Raw genomic sequence first — 7073 nt, forward strand, 5'->3', positions numbered from 1 at the left:
AAAGCACCTTCTCTTAAGTGTTGAGCATCCCCATAGCACCTGCAACAGAAAATCTCTGGAGCCGCCACTGTTCTCATTCCCAAGCTGTCAAATACAGATGCGTGCAATGGTCAGTTGCAATCTGCAACTTCACCACTAGATGCCACTAAATCCTTGAAACACACTAACAAATCTTCTTTCTCCTTTGATCGTCCTGTCTCCAACTGTTAGTCATTATTCATAACATGCAGTCAATTTGCAGTCTAATAATGCTAGTAAGTTATTTCTTCATGAGCTCTTTGTGACACCAAAGTGCTACATCAACTTATGTCAGTCAACAGAATGTGATTTCCACACATGGGTCTTGATGATGCAGGATGATTTTTGCCAAATCTGTCCAATCAGTGAGTTACATATCAGTCTGTATAACTTCATGTTTACTACTCTGGGGTTGTTTGTAAAAAGTCAGTGTGAACAGGAACCGGACCAGAAGTAAAATTCATCAGTGTATATTTTTTTTCCTTGGATCAGAACCAACCATCAACTTATAAATAGAAAATAAAAAGAGTTAAAAGTTCATATCCACACCAATTATGATAGTGTAAATACTGTAAACCCCAAATTCCACTGGGCACGGCCGCAATAGGTTAATGCTCCACCATGGTCGCCAGAGTTGGGATCTGAAGACGCATGGATCATGGAGCCAAACCGCGATGCAGACCCTACGTCATAAAGGGTTAAGGGAGCAGCATTTTAACAAGCAGTAAAGTGCAGTTCAAAGATCAATGCAATGACAAGAATCACTTAAATTCTGCAATACAATATGTTCGAAAGTCAAGTACAAACACTCAACCTGAATTGGTGGTAATGTTGTTTATTCCAAAGGCCATGATTTGACGTTCTTATAATGTCAGCTGTCTGTTCACAGAAGTAACCACATTTGTGAACAAGGTCTTCCAGTAGGCCTTTGCAAACTATTCCACTGCACTCAGGAAAATCATCTGAGAAAAAAAAAATGTCATGTTGACTTGGCGAATAGCCACTGTTCAAGATGATGCTTTTATTATTTCCCTTTGAAGTCATCACTAAAGTTTTTCTTTTGTGTCTGGTTTCCTCCACTGGGAGTGAAACATGCTGGTACTAGTCCAGTTTGCTCTACTTTCAGTTACTGTATTATGCCAAAAGCTTCAACAGATTTAATATTTGAAGACAACAAAAAGACTACACCCTACCACTACAGTACTATTAAAGTGAAACTGCCGATTTTCAACCATCTTTGTACCATTGCAATGAGGGGGACAGAAATCACCCCCCAACCACCGACCCCACCCACAGACATGCAGACATACATTGCCATGCCTAGAGCCATGTCGCATCATGGCATAAAATCACACTAACAACGCTAACCTTAACCCATGGCTTAACAGCATAAATGGTACTAGGTTCAAAGCAGCTTTAGTTCCATATTGATATTGCGCCTTATGTAATTCTGGAGTATGAGTAGGCATTTGAAGCCTGTGTCGAAGTGCCTGAAATGTTCTTTCACACATATGGCTGGGCAAATGGCATGGTAGAAACTGACAAATTCATCATGTGTTTTCTCTGACAAGTCTCTGTACATCATTTAGTTCATGGTAGAGTGCCAGTATAACTGGGAGAGATCTAGGTTATTCTTCTATCCAGGTCCTGGGCTGGGAAGCAATGTTGAATAGCTCCTTTAGAAGTCAACTTCCATGGGCAGTTAGTAGGGTTCAGTGCCTCTGTGCTTTCAAGTAGTTCAATTATGGGTAAATTGCATTAGAGCATCCTTCAAGTGTTTCACATTTTTTCTCCATAGATTTGACAGGTGTATGACATTACTATTAAGAAAGTTTACAATGTCTGATGTTTCAATAGCCTCACATTTCCAGACTTTTACCATGGCTGTCCGGGATGATGATCTGAATGGGGACATTAGAAGAGTATGTCTCCAATTGGACAGCAATGATCTTGGCTTTTGGTGTTGCCAATAATAAACTTGCAAGGCAGCTGAACTTGCAAGATCACAAAATCTCGAGAGAATCCATCTTGCCATGCTTTAAGCTATGCATGTGTGGCTAGTACAGTGGTACTGAGCCAATCAGCGAAGCTTAGGAAGTATTGGCAGTTACGAGGCTGGGCGCAAGGTGTGACTCAGTGAGAAGACAAAGTTAAATAACAATCGCAGAGGCTAAAGAAGTTAGCAAAGATGCTGCTAGCAGATTATATAAAAGCTGGAGAGTATTTCAAGATTCAAGATTCTTGAGCAAAGAATGGCACTGAAGGCTTTTCTTGATGGAACAGACGTTTTCTATCTTCTCCCACCAGGCAAGAGTTTGACTATGAATACGGTTTGTTGCTCTGATTGGTTGATAGACGCTGATAGAGAGATTGTTCATCCAATGACTTGCTGAGTATTTTTTTAAAGTGCTTGCCCTTTTCGAGTTTCCAACAATAACTTTCCAGAGGGTTCTGTATAACAAACCATATTGTCAGGTTATGCTGATAGTAGCTTTATGTGAAAGTTGATTGATCCATTGCACATACTGCATTTATTCTTGGGCTTCACTTTTTTCTTTAAGATGATAATTTGAGCAGAACAAAATGTTTTGAATAGAAAAACAGTAGAAATGTTAAACGTTTTAAACAATACTATTTATATAAACCATCACCTTAACTCTTCGTTGCTGGCTGGCACTGCATCCCAACTACATTGAAGTTGTTTCATCATTGTTGTTCCAGGTCATTGATCTTTGGTTGAAGTTTGTTTTTTACCTCTTTAATATCTGTAAAGCCTTTGTCCAGAATCATAATCAGAGGATCGATCAAACATTTTTCTCTGTCAGGCTTTGCTGTGAATTTCCTAAGTGTTTCCAAAGTTCTGTTCAAGTCAAATCATTTATTGATGGATTCCAAGATCTTTTTGGATTTTTACTCCTGCATGTTCCTCCTCATAAGATATGACATACTGTATCTGGTTATTTGTCTTGCTTCAGTCTTTGTTTTACTATTTCCTGAGATATCAAATATCTTTGTACTTTCGTGGATGATATTCACACTACAAGACACTATCGAAGGTAATAGTAAACGTTCACATAAAACAGCTCTTAAAATACCAATCTACTCCAGTATTTGAATGAAAATGGTGTGCACAAAGACTCAACTATCAGTCATCATAACGGGATGTTGATATCATGATCATGACATGATGTGAAGTAATTTTAAATGCATAAGCCTGACTGATGAAAAATGTTTTTTTTAACAATGTAAGGCAGTGCTACACAAGTAGAGCAATAGAAAGGTGCCTTCTTCAGTAGATTGAGGAACTTGTTGACCGTTTGAGTTATTTTACGAGCCAGAGGCAGTGCAATTAAACTCTACTCAGTTGGCCTAAGTCTTTACCATGATTACCAGTTAGCACTTTAATGGTCGTTCATTAAAGATAATGGCATACTAGGTGGGAAGCTATTTGCTGGCAAATGAAAATAAAGTGGCTGGTGACATCATGCATACATAATTCCTTTAACTGTATCTACGTCTTCCTTCACTTCCATATTTTCCACTAGAGACATGAGAGAGAAATGCAGGGCAAAGAGTTGCCCAACAAGTTATCAAGGAAATTAGTCTTAGTGAAATGAGACATCCTTTCTTAAGAGGCTATACTGTGTTTTTCTACATGTCAAAGCTTGAAATATTAGCCTCTGCATGTTGCCCTTTTTGAATAAACTGTTGTTGTTATCTTATAAATTATTTATTGCATAATCCAACTTACTCAAAGAATGCCTCACAAATAATTTAAAGTCTAATTGTTCTATGGAAAAAATTGGCAATTATGTAGCTCACATCGAACTTTGGGCAAACGTTATTGGTATTTTTAAAGCGTACATCTTGGCAATTTTCTGACTTGAAGTAATTAACTTAGTAGGAACTGGACAAGGCGCTTGCTGTGAGTAAAATTTACCTTAGAAAAATTACAAAAAATGGTTATACGACAAATTTGACGAACCATGTCAGCCATTTTCACCCTGAGCTAACGTCTGCAACCATAAAGAATACAGCAACCCTAGCTAATCAAACCAAGGATTGAGGAGGCGCTGTCAAGTTTGCCATCCAACTCAGAGAGGGAAGACAATTACCCAATCTGTGGAACACTAAGCCACTTTACATAAAGGTTGATACCTGCACTCTACAGCTTCTGGCACACATAACTTGTATGTAACAGTAACGACAATAGTTATGTTTATGTACTCAGGTGGGTCACACAGGTACTAAGGATGGCTCAATGCCACTTTTCATCAAACTGTGAAACAAATATACTACTCCATGAAGGAAGAAATCAAAGATGCATCAAAAATTGTTGACAGGTGAATCATAATCAAATCGAATTGTGAGAACAGTGAAGATTCACACCTCCAGTCACATGCTGAATGGAAATGACACAGATTGTGAAATAATTGACAATGCAGGTTAAAAGGGGAGTTATTTATGGTTTCCAGGCCTTCATAGGATGATGACAAATAGTTAAGTTAGGGAACTGGCAATTACCCCATGTGTCATATAGACAGCATGTCTGTCGGAAGCATCCTGCCCCAGTTTCATACCAAATTACTCTAAGCAGGTCTTTACTGTGTAGTGTGTTCACATCGGAAAAGTGGTAGCTCGCAGTTATTACAACATCAATGTCGGTGAGACAACAGCTTTTATGAATTTTATGACAGTTGATAGTGTTGATAGTTGATAGTCAGATTGCTGCCTATTTACACAGTGACTTTACTCAATTGCAATAAATGTTATATTATCAATTATAATTATAATAAAACATTTTAGATATAATTTTGATGAAATGAAATTCCTCAGGTCACCTTTGCTTTCTTCTCTCTCTTCATAGGATTTTTTGTGCAGAAAGTAAGGGCCTAAACCTTTCTCTGCACTTCAGGGGCACCAACATTCATAAATCATACTCTGAATTTAAAATGGCTCCATTTATGAGTTGTTTGGTGCAGCTGCTTTGATGTGAGAGGCTTGAGCTGTTCTGTGCCGAAGCCAGACAATAACGGCTTCAGTGTCAAAGTGCAAGTGAGATAAATGACTCGCGAGCATCTGCTGTTGAGTTGTCCTCCTGACTGTCGCTGGGTCAGGGACATTTCCTCTGCTCTGGTCATATCAAGTAATGAGGAAAGTAGGTTTCACTACAGTCTTTACTAACAGCATATCACAGCTCTCTCAAGCAGGAAACGTCATGATCACAAACAGATCTACACTAGAGCGGATTATGTAAATTACACAAGGTAGTAGTTGTCTATGTGGGGATTATTTAAGGAAGGAAAAACTGTGAGTTAGTAAATACAAAACTAAGGGTCTGTTCACGCTGCAGACAAAAGTGTCCCAAATCTGATTGTTCTGCTCATATGTGATTCAGATAAGATTTTTTTGTGCCAGCGCAAACAACTCTAATCACATGGAGCTTGATTTTTTCCAATTATGTTGTGGGCCACTCTCATATGTGGTCCAAATCAGATACAGATCTGATTATGTGCGATGCAACCTCAATCATGTGATCTTTGATCTACATTTAATCACAATTCTGATATGGGCCACATTTGAAAAAAAGTGTGAAATGCCAAAAAAAAAACAAACAAACAAAACAGATCTGAACACCAAATCAGAATTGAGCGCTAAGGCTTGCAGTGTGAACATAGTGTAAAAAAACAGACATCCCATACACAAAGGCAACATACAAAGGAAAAATCTCTTCCCCCTCAAAAACGTGATAATGTGTAATGTGTAACTTTTTTAACATTGAAGAAGAGGTTACTAATGCTTGGCCAATATTTGGCCTATATGATTATTATGAAGGGTGTGAGGTGTGAGCATCGGCCACTTTACAAATTTTTTTTTTCACCTCATATTAAGAGAGGAAAACACACTTATTTCCCTTTTTTATGCTCTAAAAATAATTTGATTAAAATTATTAATTCAATGATTGGATGATATGCAGACGCAAAATATCTAAGAACCTATAGTTTATATCCATGTTTGTGTGCTCACAGCCTTCTGCTTCTCTGCCTTTGTTGGCACATTGCTACGAATTCATTTTGGCTCTGTAAAGTAAATCTAGCCTTGTTATTTTTTTTTATCTACAGCCTATTTTTCCCTATGAAACTCTTAAGCAGCTTTAAAGGTACATTTTCCAAGTTAATGTCACCCAAGCTCCCCAATAGCAAAACACAAAACACAGTAGCTTACTGAAATCATCTGAAACTGACCCAGAAACTGCAACAGGATTTTAAGCTCGGTGATTAAACATTTCTTACTGAAACCGACTTTGCTCCTTAAAGAGTTACTTAATACCCTCTGAAAATCATTTTTTTGCAGACCTTCAGTGGTTTGACTTTGCATCTTTCTGCAGTGATACAGATGTGGTGCATCAAATGTGACCACAGATTTCAGGTGTGGTACATGCCCTAAATTCCATTTTATTAAAAAAAGAAAAGAAAAAAAAGACAAAAGAGAAATTATTGCATGGCAACAAGGATGAATAAAAGTTGATCTCAGCTTGATTCAAGACCTATAAAGACAAAAACCCAAGGTATTGTATTTTAGAGTTTTATAGAAGAAATCTTAGTATTAATAGACTCATCATGCCTTTGTTTCCAGCAGTGTGTACTATTGCAACAGTCACTTGTCCAAAAAGACAAAAAACTTAAGCTCAGTCAGAAAAGTGCTCCGGTCTCCTGGTCTATTCTATTTTATTTCATTCCATCATGTTTTTATCATCATCTGAAATGACTAGGGTGTAGGATTTAGTGCCACCTAGACAAGAAGCAGATTGCAGTCAACTACTACTCACCTACCAAGCGCGTAGGAGAAACTACAGTGGCTGTGAAGGTCACAAAAAAGGTGAAAGGCCCTATTTACAGCCAGTATTTGGTTGGTCTGTTCTGGGCTACTGTAGAAACATGGCGGTTCAACATGGCGGACTACACAGAAGAGGACCCTGTAGATAAAAATAAGCTCATTCTGAATCAGAGTCAGAATCAGAATTAGGTTTTCTGCCAAGTAAGTTTTTACACATA

Source organism: Morone saxatilis, unplaced genomic scaffold, assembly GCF_004916995.1.
Source record: "Morone saxatilis isolate NCDOM2014 unplaced genomic scaffold, NCSU_SB_2.0 Contig5, whole genome shotgun sequence".
Lineage (NCBI taxonomy): Eukaryota > Metazoa > Chordata > Actinopteri > Moronidae > Morone > Morone saxatilis.